This window comes from Drosophila eugracilis, unplaced genomic scaffold (assembly GCF_018153835.1).
Source record: "Drosophila eugracilis isolate 14026-0451.02 unplaced genomic scaffold, ASM1815383v1 contig_1801, whole genome shotgun sequence".
NCBI lineage: Eukaryota > Metazoa > Arthropoda > Insecta > Diptera > Drosophilidae > Drosophila > Drosophila eugracilis.
This window is the reverse complement of record NW_024572646.1, coordinates 24403-38711: the sequence shown is the minus strand read 5'-3', so window position 1 is coordinate 38711 and position 14309 is coordinate 24403. Positions and strand designations below refer to the sequence as shown.

The 14309-nt window shown below is 46.2% G+C and overlaps 1 pseudogene; it reads right to left on the bottom strand.

The window, feature by feature from the left end:
• Positions 1–9470: 9470 nt before the first annotated feature.
• Positions 9471–13854, bottom strand: LOC121529728 (annotated as a pseudogene).
• Between the last annotated feature and the right edge of the window lie 455 nt (positions 13855–14309).

The following is a 14309-nucleotide window of genomic DNA, read 5'->3' as shown; positions in this document are numbered from 1 at the left end:
ATACTTTTCAACGAATCTAGTATACCCTTTTACTCTACGAGTAACGGGTGTAAAAAGGGCAGCTATGCCTGTCATTTTTGCACGAGATTGCGTGAACTTTTTTTGCTTAAGCGTGAGCGTTCAATTCAAAGTTTTGAAACCAATGTTTCACAGGCACGCTGTGGCCATAAAAATCTGCAATTATTTTAGAAAATTTTTTACTGCAATTTTAGAGTCATTTTTGAATATTCAACCTGAGTAGCTGGACCATTTGCTGCAACATGTTATTATTTTCCAAAATTGGTGGTTGTTTTTTGCATAACTACTGTTGCCGGTAATTTTTGAGCTAACGGCACATATTTGCGACTTTCTGAATCTATCGTTATTTTTTCTCTGTTTCACAACTTGATGCAAATATTTGGTATAAACATAAATTAATTAAACTGCTTCTTAAAAAACATTTATTTTCGACGTTTCTGTGTAAATATTTGTTTTCAGCTTATTTTTATATCCGTGCTATTATAAATGATATTTATTTGGCAGTGCTGAGCCTTCAACTGTTTATACCCGTTACTCGTAGAGTAAAAGGGTATACTAGATTCGTTGAAAAGTATGTTATAATTAGAAGGAAGCGTTGTCTCTCAAATCTCAGGAACTATTAGAGCTGCAAAGTTGAGATTAAGTATGTACAAACTTGAGATGCCCCCGCATCTTATGGTGGTAATGTTATCTCTTTCGCCCAACTACCTCGAAAGACGGTTTTCGCATTTTGTAGAAAAGCTGATATCTCGGAAATTTTATGTAATAGAACGTTCGGATTCGGAGCAAGTAGGTTTTTATTGTGCCCCTATTGCAAATTGTTTTTTTTCATCTATCCACGCCCGTTCTAACGCCAAAAAACCTGGAAAAACAAAAATGGGGAAATCTCGGGAACTATAAGAGCTAGAAAGTTAGGCTTAGGAGTACATATTTTGGTGGCGTCCATAATATCATAATGAATGTCTATCTATTTACCAAAGATTTTTTAAATCGGAACATTATTTCGCTATATATGAAGAAATGTAGGTTATAAGGCCTCACATGGGCAGTGACGTCACTATCAGTTACTCAACGCGCTTTCTCCGACAATAGGTGACGCTTAGGGAATTTCCACTAGCACAATGAATATTTAAAAATTGTGTAAAACAGTAACGGGTATCTTATAGTCGCGTCTCTCGACTATAGCGTTTCCTCTTGTTTTCATTACATAATAACACGTTACTTAAAAATTTCAGAATAAATTGGGTATACAGGTTTACCACCTCAATCATTTTTAAAAATTAAAGTCTTGGATGTACATTATGTATTCGGATAAAATTCACTTGTTTCTCAAACAGTTTGATGGAGCTCTTTTAAATTCTAGCTTTCTGAGACTTCTTTTCATAAATACAAAATTCTTAAATGTGAAGAAGTTAAAAGGATGACTTCTATCCACGGCAAAGAAAATAAGAAAAACAAAAAGTACTTCAGACTATATGAGGGGACAGAGAAAAGAACCCCAGATACCTGTATTTAATGATTATCATATAATCCACGGCAAAGGAAATAAGAAATACAAAAAGTACTTCAGACTATATGAGGGGACAGAGAGAAGAACCCCAGATACCTGTATTTAATGATTATCATATAATGAAAAGTAAAAAAGACACAAAAACAAAAACACTGAAATAAAGAAATAATGAAATAAACACTTTTTTTGTTAAGGTAAATATCTGTTTTATTTGTTTCAGTTTATATGGAAACAAAAAATAAAAATTTTTTTTCGAATTTTAAGTATTTTTTTTTTAATTTTATTTTTATACAATTTTTACTTAAATATCTTAGCTATTGTCAAAAATTACTAAATACTCGTCGTCTTTATCATTCAGTAATTTTAAATATTGATTTTATGTGTCATCAACATTTATAATAAACTCATCGTCTTCATCTTCAGTAAATTTATATACTTATTTCCGTAAATTTATACGAGGTGTGTTCAAAAAGTAAGGTGACTTTTCAAATTTCTCGGGCAACATATTTTCGATTATCGTTTTTTTTGTTTTGTTATATTGGTACACTCTTCCCTAACATCTGTACCAAGTTTCAATGGAACATCCTCTTTTGTTTGGTTGTGAGAGGCGTAAAGTTACAAGTTGTTTTGCGAGCTCGGCGATTTTTGCTTTTTTCGGTCTTGGCTCGTCTGGGCTCTTCCATTGGGACGATTGGGCTTTGGTTTCGATATCATAACCATATACCCATGATTCGTCACCAGTTATGACCCTTTTGAGTAAATCTGGGTCGTCGTTGACGTCATTCAACAGCTCTTGAGCGATGCTCATGCGACGGTTCTTTTGGTCAAAATTCAGCAATTTCGGAACAAACTTCGCTGACACACGACTCATACCCAAAACGTTTGAAAAATTTCATGGCACGAGCCAAGCGATATACCGACATCTTCAGCAACTTCTCTGATAGTGATTCGACGATTTTCCAAAACAATTTTCGTCACTGCTTGAACGTTTTCATCAGTTGTTGACGTGCTTGGGCGTCCAGAGCGAGGCTGGTCATTGGCATCTTCCCGGCCATCTTGGAAGAGTTTGTACCACTTGTACACATTTTTTTTACTCAGAACAGTTTCACCGTATGCCACTGTCAACATTTCAAGTGTTTCAGAGCACTTAATTTTATTTTTTACACAAAATTTGATGCAAATCCTTTGATCCATATTTTTCGATAGCAAAAAATCGCCGAGCTCGCAAAACAACTTGTAACTTTACGCCTCTCACAACCAAACAAAAGAGGATGTTCCATTGAAACTTGGTACAGATGTTAGGGAAGAGTGTACCAATATAACAAAACAAAAAAAACGATAATCGAAAATATGTTGCCCGAGAAATTTGAAAAGTCACCTTACTTTTTGAACACACCTCGTATACATATTTCAGTAAATTGATATACTTATTTTCGAAGTCATCCACTTTTACAAAAAAGAAACAATTTCTTCCGGGTCATCTATATCAATCTTTTGAGCACATTGAAAGTGCTCATACAAAAACTCATTTCCAAATACATCCATCGTTTCATCTCCAAATGGGAAATCTTCCCATTCGAGTGATTCCAACTCTTGTGGAATCGTTTGAGTAGATGTTGAGTAGGGCGCGAATACTTCACTCAAATTCCAGTCTATGGTGTCTTCTTCATCTAGAGCCATTATACAGTTTGGCCCCGAGTCTTCAATGACCACCACATCGGAGTCTTGGTGTCCAAATTCAAATTACAGAGAAGCAGACAGATAAAGCGTTTCGTGTGGGGAAACCAAAAACTGAAATATTAATAGACAACTTGAAACATTGACCACTACTTGACTTCGTGTAAATTAAATTTATTAGTTAGTTGTTAGTTAAAATTTTTTTTTATTTTTTTTTATGTTCACTTTTATTATTATTTAATTCACTTTACAAGTCAAATATTCGTAGTTAATAATAGAAAGGCCGATCGTTTTGTCTCTTGAAAAAGAGCTGCCTTCATTGCCAAAAATTATTATTCATGAATCCTCGGCATAGGAGAATTTTTATCAAAAAACATAAAAAAATTACCAAAAGTAAAAATAATCGGACAATTGGCTGATGAAATAATTGAGAGTCAATAAATCGATTACTCGACAATAATTGGGTTAGCAACTGGCTCGGACTAGATCGGACTCTAAGCGGGAAATTTTGGGACTTTTTTATGTCTGGCGGCAATTGCTTATAGTACGCCGGATGTGATTCAGGGCTCGGCCTAAGTGTGGGGAGATTCTGCTAGCGATGCTAGAATCAGCGCTTGCTAAGATTGGAAAGGATCATTTGTTTATGTTACCCGAATGTGGTTCTCACATGGCTCGGTTTTAGTTTTTAATTATTTTGAATATTATTGCTGTTCATGATATTTTTTTCGCCGTGGTTTCATGATTTATAAATATTTTTTTTATTTAATTATGGACAAAAAAATTATATATACTGAAACTACTGATATATTACAATAAGTTTTAGGGGTATTTATGTTTTTCTGATTTGAACAAATGGGTTTCGTATTTTTATATTGTCAAAGGAAAGTTCCGAATTATTGGATAATATAAGTTAACACCGGCCAAACGCCCCCTTCCCTTCACCGCCTCTCGACCCGGATACCAGACACCGCGACTTCCCTCATCACTCCACTCAGCCAACCCGACGACCAGCAGAAACACAGCAGCGGTAGTGCAGACACCAGACATCAGCGGCGTCAGAGCGACAGCGCAGCGACAGAACGTCAACGGCAGAAGTGCACCGGCAGAATTGCAACGGCAGTAGCGTGAGAATGGAAGAGCAGTGACCGCCCCCTAGCTGCCTCAGCAATAGCTGCCGCTACCCCTTCCCATCGCCGCGGCCAACCGAAAATGCTGAGCTAGCACCTGGAGGTTAGCAACACGTTGGCCCAAATATCCAGAACCGCTGCTATCAGCAGCGCGACAATGGAAGAGCACTGACCGATCGCTAGCTGTCTCAGCCATAGGTACCCCTACCTCTGCACACGGACGGAAATACAACACCAGCACCTGGAGCATAGCAACACTTTGGCCCAAACTCCCCAAGAAATTGCAATTTTAATTAAATAAACACAGATAACCGCTGCGTCAATCAATTTGCGAGCGGCAAAAATTATAAACCTATTTTGAAGTTTTTTTATTTTATAAAAAATGTGTCGTGTACCTGGAAAGGCTAACGGATGTGGAATGCATTCAAAAAAAGCTGCCCAGTTGATTGTGTGGCAACCGTACCTTAGTAGGCACAATGCCAAAACGGATAAATACGGACCACCGCGCCGATAAACACAATTACACAGAAATAAAAAAAAGTACCAAAAACACGAATTTTATTAAAAATCGCACAATGCTCAAACGAAAATTACAATTTTTTTTTGAACAAAAAGCAAGTCACATACTAATTCTAATCTAATTTCAGAATAATAATCCTGTAAGAGAGAAAACAGAAGACCTATTGAAACATTGAAACACTGAAACATTAAAACCACGAAACAAAAAAAGGAGGTAAATACTGAGGCTAAGTGAAACGATTCTTTATACGCACGTATTTTAATTTTAATAAAAATAAATGAATAAAGTAGAAATTTATATACAAAAAAAAAAGGAGAAAACTGTTGTTAGATTCCCTGCTACGACCCAGAACAAAAAAAAAGGAAAAACTCCTGAGGAAATTTAATTTAAAAAATGGAGGAAATGAAGGAAGTTTTGAACCGTCTTGATGCTACCATTTCGGGCTTAACCACTCAGATGGTGGGCATGAAGATAGAGGTTAGGAAAATATGGAATAGGGTGAACGTTTTAGAAACTGACTTCGACCTGCGCAACCCGGTACCGGAGAAATCGCTACCATTAATGCGTCCGCGTACGGAATACGAACTCAAGGAGTCTTCGGCCGTACCGGATTGCGTAAGGGAGCTTGTGACTTTCGAGGGAGATTCCGAGAAATACAACTCTTGGATTAATAGGGCTCAATCCATTGTTAACGATTTCGAGGTCGTTCGCCCCCCCTATATAGGTCAGTCCTTATTCAGACTAGACAAAAAATTAGGGGCAACGCTGACATGGCACTCAATGCCTATAACGTGCGGGATGACGATTGGGCAGAGGTCAAACGGGTATTGGCATTACACTTTGCCGATAAACGAGATGTTGGTACGCTTGAGTACGAACTAGCTCAAATGACCCAGGGAAGCCAAAAACTGGACGACTTCTACCTTAGGATCAATAATCATGTCTCGCTCATAATGAATAAAATTAAGAGCATGAATTATTCTACGGAGATAACCGATGCTTTCCTTGCCGGTCAAAGGGATAAAGCCCTTAATGCCTTTATAAGGGGAGTAAACGGCGACGCTTCTAGGCTACTGATAATCCATAAGCCTGCGGACGTCCACGAGGCATACTCTATTTGCCTAGAATTACAAAAGATAGTACCGAGGAACCCTGCGCCAAGGGCGCCTTTCTTTAGACAAGCCTTTAGCCAAAGTCACCAGAATAATAGGTCTATTATCGCACCGAGGTTCCCTCAGACGAAAAAGTTCAACAATAACCATTTAAACCATAGGGTACAAATTAATTCAGGACACGACTTTGCTCCGAGCGGAAGCGCGCAAAGCCCTTCAAGATACCAGGGATCAAGCATGAGATACATATAGATCAAATTTTAACTCGCCAGAGCGCTAATTCCAATTTAAACCCCTTCCGTAAAGCTCAAAAGCTTTACCATATCCAGTCCACTCCATCATCAGACCCCGTTCCCAATGAGTGTTATCAACGACATTCTGGTAATGAGGGGGAGGAGCTGGAACACTTATCGCAAGGGGTAGAAAATTGCTCTCCCTTGGAGGAGATACAGTGTATTGGCGATGGTGAACAAAATTTTATGACAGACGCCTCTCTAGTATACCATACATAGAGTATGGGACTAAAACACCGGCGCTAACAATAATTTTATAAGCCCCAAGAACTCCGTCGGCTCTATAGCATTACCCACACCGTTTGTCGTTCAGTCCGCGGGGGGTAATGTAAAAATAACACATTGTATCACTGGACAATTTTTTAAACCTTAAATGTACACCTACTGTTAGATAAAAAGCACCCTGCGTCTGCAAAGGAAGCTTTAAACGCTCTTATTAGCGAGTTTTTCAAAATCTTCGAGCCACTCTCACATGGAGAGGCCGTAGACACGAGCGTTAGGACTAAGATTCCCACAAGCACCTCAGACCCTATATACACAAAGAGCTATCCCTACCCTACCAACATGAGAGGGGAAGTGGATAGACAGATAGAAGAACTCTTGTGGAATGGGATCATCAAACCATCTAAAAGTCCCTATAACTCCCCGGTCTGGGTAGTACCAAAGAGACCCTAACCGAACGGAGGGAAGCAATACCGCATGGTCATCGCTTTTAAGCACTTGAAAGCTGTCACGATTGCAGACACTTATCCTATACCGAACACAAACAAATCTTAACCAATAATGGGCGCAATTAAAATAGATGCGACCCAATTTCCTATGTCGCCAATAAACAGATTAAAACCAAAGAAAAGCAGCGATTCAAGGCGGAGGTTGGAGGTTGAAGATGACCAAAAGGTCACTATCAAAACAAGGTCGGGAAAAATCTTTCATAACTCCCACCTAAGAATTAAATTTTTTTTTTATCAACAGTGTAGTTCATATTTTTTTGGACAGGGAAGACTGGCAACAGAATATCATAACTCCTCAAAATATTGAAATTTATCTAAAAAAGTGCGTACTGAACGTTTCACTGACTCATGGCCTCCTTCAAACACAAAGAAATAAACACTAAACATAAACAAAAATAATTCAACCCTAGTTTAAGTTAAACAAAAAAAAGAAAAAAAACCTCTCATAACAGGGGAACATTTTATCAGAATAACATTGAACCACACCAAATAAAATTTTTTTTTTTAGTAATAAGAACATAAGTGTTGTAGTGGGGCGGTGTTGCCGGAAAAAGATGCCTCTTGATGGTGGTGGAAGTCGGGGGAGTCGTGGAGTCGCCCGTCAGCTTTATTCACTTCATACAAGAAAACTGACTTAACTTAATTTAGCATAAGAAAAAGACGATCGCCGACGGCCGACCGCTGCAGTTGGACCCGAGAGAGCGAGAGTGCAAGATTGTGCAGAGAGGGGCGAGGGCGGATGCGCTCTTCAGCGCGGATGCGCTCTTTAGCGTGGATGCGCTCTTCAGCGCGGATGCGCTCTTCACGCGCTCTTCTTCGGCGGCACAATGGCCCCTCACCTGAACATCCCGCCCCCATTGCAATCACTCGGGTTGCAACAGCTCCCTCGTCGCTACGGTTGGTGACAGGCTCCGGACACGACCCATCCAAAAACGGTGCTCTGGGCCACCGGCAGCCCGTCCTGGATCTTCAGGAACCCCGGCTGTATGATACGCGGGTACATATCCGCGCCCAGGACAACGGATATTGTCGATGGCAGATAGAACCGCTCATCCGCCAATGTCACGCCTCGGAAGTGGGCACGCACCGCCTCGCTCAGCTCTCGAGACGGCGTACGAACGCGCACGTGAGGTTCGATTTTGGAAACGACCTCCAGCCGAACGCTATCATCCGTTTTGGAACCCACGGTGGCCGAACAAACTTGTTCTTCCCCCACGCTGGTAGTGGGCAGACGGAAGCACGCCGCTAGCGATGCGTCGATGCAGCTCGAGGGCGTACACGGGTCGATAAGGGCCCTCGTGTTGAAGATCCGGGTCCCGGTGTCAATGCGCACTAGCGCGGTCGGCAGAACGTTGACGCTGTTCCTCTGCAGCAGCGACGATAGGGTGGGCGCAGCAGCTGCGTCCTGCGGGGTCCCTTGGCGAGAGGCGGAAAGTTGAATAGGCGCGAATGACGCGGTCGGACGAGCGGTGAACGACACCCGATGAGTGGCGGACGAAGGCCGTGGAGCTTGGGGGCTTGTGAGTCCGGCCGAGAAGCAACCGAACCGCGCCGGGAGTTGACGGACGACGGCTGAGCGCCAGCTGAGACACTCCGTGTACTGTCTCCCGCGCCCCGTGAACGGTGCTCCTCTTGACGCGGCTGGCGCCGAGCCCGCGGCTTCTCCACGTGGTGCAGCAGTGAGTGGTGATCCTGACCACACGTTCTACAGCAGTCCCCACGCCGGCACGATCCGTCGGAGTGCTCGTGAGCCAGGCAGCTGGAGCAATACCGGTTCACGAGAACCGCCCGGAGCCGCTCCTCGGTGCTGAGACGTAGAAAGTGCCGACATTGCTTCAAAGGATGGATCCCTCTGCAGACTCGGCATCGGTAGGACTGTGTACCTCGAGTACATCTGCTCTCCAGTGACTGGGCGCTGCGTGGACGTGGCAACATCGTGCTGAATATGACTGGCGGAACTATGATGGAGAAACAAAACAGCGTTATCAGAATGGGTGTGAAGTTCGACTTGGAATTACGGGCAGAGCTACGAGACAGCACAATGGACAGGGTCATTGGAAAGGAAGAAAAGCATAATTATTGTGGGCAGGCGGACGCGTCCATCGGAAGAAGGACGACCTTAGCGACGGGCCGCTTGACGAGCCCTCGCGCGGTGCTGATGTCAATCACGCGTACATGGCCATCGGATCTTGGATACACCGCGTCAATCCTGCCTAATCGCCACTCATTGGACGGAAGGTTGTCCTCCTTGATGACCACCATATCCCCGACGCGGAGATTCCTCGTAGGGGCACGCCACTTGTTCCTCTTATGGAGCTCCTTGAGGTACTCTTCCTTCCATCGCAAACGAAATTGCTGTTGAAGAGCCTTCAGGTGCTGCCAGCGATTTATAATTGACGTAGTATCCCCCTTTATCTTGGGTTCGACCGTGACGAAAAGAGGACCTCCCACTAGAAAGTGCCCGGGTGTAAGAGCCATAAGATCAGCAGGGTCTTCGGACATTGGCGCGAGCGGCCGCGAATTTAGGCATGCCTCGATCCTCGCCAGGAGAGTAGCCAGCTCCTCAAAGGTGTATTTCCGTGTGGCGGTGGACTTGTAGAACAAGGTCTTGAAGCTCTTGACGCCTTCCTCCCACAGGCCCCCCATGTGGGGGGCTCCCGGAGGAATGAAATGCCAGAGAAGCTGCTGGTGACTGTAGGCACCTGTCACAGCCCCTTTTAGGCTTCGGAGAAAATCACGAGATAGTAGGGCAGCTGCCCCCACAAAGTTCTTCCCGTTGTCCGACTGCACTTGACGGGGGCATCCTCTCCGGGACACGAACCGAGCGAAAGCAGCCAGAAATTTCTCGGTCGTAAGGTCCGACGTAGGCTCTAAATGGATGGCCTTAGTGGAAAAGCACACAAACACCAACACATACCCCTTTGTGATGAGGCAGGCTCGCCCCGTATAGTTCTTTATCTCGAAAGGACCGGCATAATCCACACCTGTGTACGTGAATAGGCGCGAGAAGGACGTCCGTTCCTTCGGTAGCTCTCCATGAGTTGCGTCTGCCACTTCTTCTTGTGGATGACACATACCTTACAAGCATAGACGACGGACTTGACCAAATTCCTCACCCTTGGAATCCAGAATTTGCCCCGAATCAGGCGGATCATCAGCTGATTGCCGCCGTGCAGCGTGATGCGATACGTAAATTGAACAAGGAGTCGAGACAGATGGCAGTCGTATGGAAAGATTATCGGATGTCGTTCGTCATATTGGAGAAGTTCAGAGGACGTGACCCGGCCGCAGGCTCTCATAAGGCCTTGCGAATCCATGAAGGGGTTCAGATTTTGAACCGGACTGGACGCTGATACTGGACGCTTTTCGCTTAAGTAGCCCATTTCAGAGACGTAGTGTCTGCGCTGAGTGACGGAAACTAGAAGACGTTCAGCCGACGTAATCTCATTTGCTGTCAGGTGCTCTTCGAACGGAGAGCGTATCTTCCGCGCGCGCTGGATGAAGCGACAAACATAGGCAAGGACTCGTAGTGCCTTGTCAAGTGTGGAGAAACGTTCAAGGAGATCTTCAGGGGGCGCCTTCGCGACATGGACCTTGACTGCTCGCTTCTCGAGTTCAGTCACGGGGGCCTCGTTGCCTTGAGTGGGCCAATCGCTGCGAGGCCCTCGCAGCCAGCCAGGCCCGTGCCACCACAACTGGTTATCCGCAAGGTCTAGAAGAGCTACGCCTCGGCTGGCGAGGTCCGCAGGGTTCTGCTCGGAGCGGACATGTGCCCATTTCTGCACGTCGGTGAACTGGGCGATCTTGGCTACCCGGTTGGCCACAAACGCGCTGGCTTCTGCAGCCATGCGAGGACAATAGTCGAGTCCGTCCAACAGTATGGGGCAGATGCGGGCCCTGGCATCTTTGGCAGAACGGCGGTGGCCATTTCCGACAGCAACAAGGCGCCGCACAGCTCTAACCGAGGGAGCGACACCGTTTTAACTGGGGCCACTCGAGTCTTTGCCGTCAGCAGGTTCACTATGACCGCAGACCCAACCTGGACACGGACGTAAATTGCTGCGCCGTACGCCTTCTCTGAAGCGTCGCAGAACCCGTGATGCTCGACCCTTAGGTGTGGTCGGAACGCGACCCATCGAGGAACACGAATCTGATCGAGCACCGAGTAATTCTCCAGGAAGTCAACCCATCGCTGACAGAAATCTTGAGGGAGGGCGTCGTCCCACCCCCGATCCAGAAGCCAAATGTCCTGCATGAACATTTTTGCCCGGACAATGAAAGGAGCGAGCCAACCTGCTGGATCGAACAAATTGGCAATTTGGGAGAGGACTTGGCGCTTCGTGAAGGACGAGCCGGAAGTCAACTCTGGCGGAACAAAAAAAAACTCATCGCTCGTCGCTTTTCAGCGCACGCCGAGTGTCTTGGCCGTGCTCTCTGCATCGATGTCGAGGAAATCAGCACGAAGGAGGTGGTCGCTCGGAATGTCGGCCAGGATCGCCTTGCTATTCGACGTCCATTTCCTCAGTGGAAACCCTGCTGACTCTAGGGCGCCCTTTAGCTCCCGAATCACCACTTGGGCTTCGGTTTTGGAGTCTGCCCCTGCGAGAACGTCATCAACGTACATAAAATGCCGGATAATTTAGCTTGCCTGCGGGTACTTCAACTCTTCGTCGTCAGCGAGCTGCTGCAGGACACGGATCGCTAGGAACGGGGCACAATTGACACCGAAGGTAACCGTTTTTAATTCGTAGTCGCGGATCTCCCCATCGGGATTGCGAAACAAAACACGTTGGAGCGGAGTATGCTTGGGGTCTATCCAAATTTGATACATCTTCTCGATGTCGGCGTTGAAGACAAACCTAAAGTATCGCCACTTTAGGATTTGAATCGTCAGGTCGGATTGTAAGACCGGGCCCGGGTAAAGAATGTCGTTCAGACTTGTCCCGTTTGCGGACGGGCTCGAAGCATTGAAGACTACCCGCACCTTGGTGGTCGTGCTTTCGGGCTTGAAGACGGCATGATGTGGGAGGTAGTAGGTAGCGGAACTGCTCGTGGGAGAGACCTCGGTCATGTGGCCTAAGTCGATGTATTCCTGGACTACCGAGTCATAGCGGGCCTTAAGAGCGGATCCCTCTTCAGGCGCTGTTCATTACGCAGGAACTGAGCAAGAGCAAAGGACCGTGAAGCCGATAGCTCGGAACCTTTCTGATCGGGGTCGCGTAAGCGGAGCGTCACAACGTACTTGCCACACTTGTCTCTTCTCGTCGTCTGGACAAAATTGTGCTCGCAAACTGAATCCGATTCCGAATTAATCTGTGTGGGCACATCCTCCACCTCCCAAAATTTGGTGAGGAGCTGATACAGCGAGTCACCGAGGCTACGGGAAACTGCTGTGGAAAAAACGGACACGCTGCTAGGGTTGGCTGGAGATAATGGGCCTGTCAGCACCCATCCAAAAATGGTTTCCTGACCGAGAAGTGACCCGCAGATGTTAGCCCTGGTATTACCGAGGAGAATGGACGGAAGAATGTCAGCTCCTATTAACACATCGACTTGGGAGCTTTCAAAGAAGTTGGGGTCCCCCAGGGGAATGTCGGGCAGCCCCTTGAGACGATCCCGCGGAATCGGATATGATGGCAGATTTCCTGCCAACTGCGGAAGAACGTAAGCCGCAGTCTCTAATTGCAACCCGGGTCTAGACGGCGACCGAATGGAGAAATGGCACAATTTAGTAGACTGCGCGGAAATGGTCTGATTAAGACCGGACACTTGGGCTTGAATAGTCTTGAAGGGAAGCTTGACAAGGTTGAACAGTCGTTCAGTTATGAACGTCGCTTCGGACCCTGAGTCTATCAGTGCTCGTGCCTGGAAACTGCACCCCAGATGGCACACGTTGATAAGGGCAGTGCCCAGTAGTACGGCTCCAGACCCGGAGGCGAAGCACACCTGCACATCCGACTGATCCTCTGAGCCGTTTGTGCTTCTGGCAGTTTGTGCGGGTCGAGCCCTTGCTGGAGTAGGCGGACTTGGAGCGGTAGCGAACGGATTGCCGCGGTGCAGGAGGGTGTGGTGTCGGCTGTGGCATGTGAAGCAGGTATGGGCGCTCGTGCAGTCTCGCTGCTGGTGCCCTCGGGCAAAACAGTTTAAGCATAACTGCTTCCTCTTAATGTAGTCGGAGATTGCCCGGAGTCACTAGGCCTGACGTCGTCGATGGCCTCCAGAGTGCGATGGCGCTCTGTCAGGAAGTTATCTAATTCCTTCCATGTTGGAATTTCGGCCTTATTATGTACGGATTGCTCCCACATAGAAAGTGTGACCTTGAGGAGCTTCGAGGAAATCTTAAAGACCAGGAGACAATCCCAAGCCTCAACATTGATGGCGGACATTTCTAGGGCTGTCAGACAACTCTGAATGGTGGCTTGCAGTTCCCTCATCGCGACCCCGGACTCTTGAGAAATAGCCTGGAGGTTGAAAAGGATCTTCAACTGGCTATTGACTAACAGCCGCCGATTCTCAAAACGGTCTGTGAGGCTTTGCCACGCTGCGACAAACCCCTCATGGGTAAGCGGAGCCTTAGCAACAATGGCGTGTGCGTCACCACTTGTTTTGGACAGCAAGTGGAACAACTTCTCTACCGGGGTGAGCCGCGAGTTTTGGATATAAATGGCCGTAAACAAGTCTCTAAAGGTGGGCCACCGAAGGTAATCACCCGCAAAGACCTCGGTATCCACTGGAGGTAACCGACAGCCTGTAGACGCGGGCGTGTGGACATTGACGGAAGCCTGCGTGGATTGGGAGGCAATTTTCTCCCGAAGCTGGGCAATACACCTCGAATATACGGAGTAACAGTAGCTGTACTTGGATTCCAGCACTGCTGAGGTGGCCGAATTGTCATCGGACACGGCGAGCAAATCGGAGCAGCTCTCATAGCACTTCTCCACCTTCTCCCAAAGTGCCCGAATTTGGTCTCGATGGACTTCGCACATGTATTGGGAGCCTGTTTCTGGGCCTCCCGGGGTATTGATGTTGGCCTCAAATTGGCTAATTCGATCTGTCGTAGCGATGAACTTTTTCAGCGCCACTTCGACCCCTTTTTGAGCCATTTTTACAACGGAGCGAGTCTGCCTCTGTGAAGGATCGGGGATTGTATTGACGTTTTCGTCACTCTTTGCCCTTTGAATTTCCCTGGTCGCCTTAGGCTTCAAAAGAGGCGTCCGCGGAGATGCGGATTGAGATCTGTCCAAACTGATGGCTGGGATCGGACGCGGATTTTTGTCGTCTCCCGTGGCCATTCTCAAAAGTCAATTAGCTGGTCAGTGCT